Consider the following 582-nt stretch of genomic DNA (forward strand, 5'->3'; position numbering starts at 1 on the left):
CGAGTGCTGGAGCCCTACCCTTCGCCCTGATTTTTCCCTTATGAATCCTGCAATCAACCAACTCTTCCCTGCTCCCTTGACTGTTGCACGTTGGTCTTTGCTTTGATTGATCAAGAAATTAAACGCAGCTAATCTCTTTGCCATGAACTGGTTTTGGGTTTGTTTTTTTTTTTTTATTTCAGGGCAGCGGTAATGGTCTTCAGACTTTTAGGTACTTATCTGTCAGGCAGGAGAAGTTGTGAAATAAACCACAATAAAGAGCAAAGCGTTACACCCATCACACACCAGCCCCAGCCCTCACGAGAGTACGTCACTCCATACCAAACCATCAGAAGAGAAACCAAGCTGCTATAAAATACTGCCACTTTCCTAATTTTGGTGTCTTATAGAGTGTAAATGGATTTTTCTTTGTAACAGCACCAAGTCTGGGAGGAACCAGTCCTTTTAGGAGCCCTGGCATGGGGGGATGGCCCTGAGGAAGTGTGAAAGAGAAAAGTGGCCATGGTCAGCCCTACCTGGTCACACCTGGGCAAGGGGCAGGTCTGGCCGTGCATTATAAAAAGGAGGCTTATGGCAAAGGGA

The sequence above is a fragment of the Egretta garzetta genome, unplaced genomic scaffold (assembly GCF_000687185.1).
Source record: "Egretta garzetta isolate BGI_Z169 unplaced genomic scaffold, ASM68718v1 scaffold121, whole genome shotgun sequence".
Lineage (NCBI taxonomy): Eukaryota > Metazoa > Chordata > Aves > Pelecaniformes > Ardeidae > Egretta > Egretta garzetta.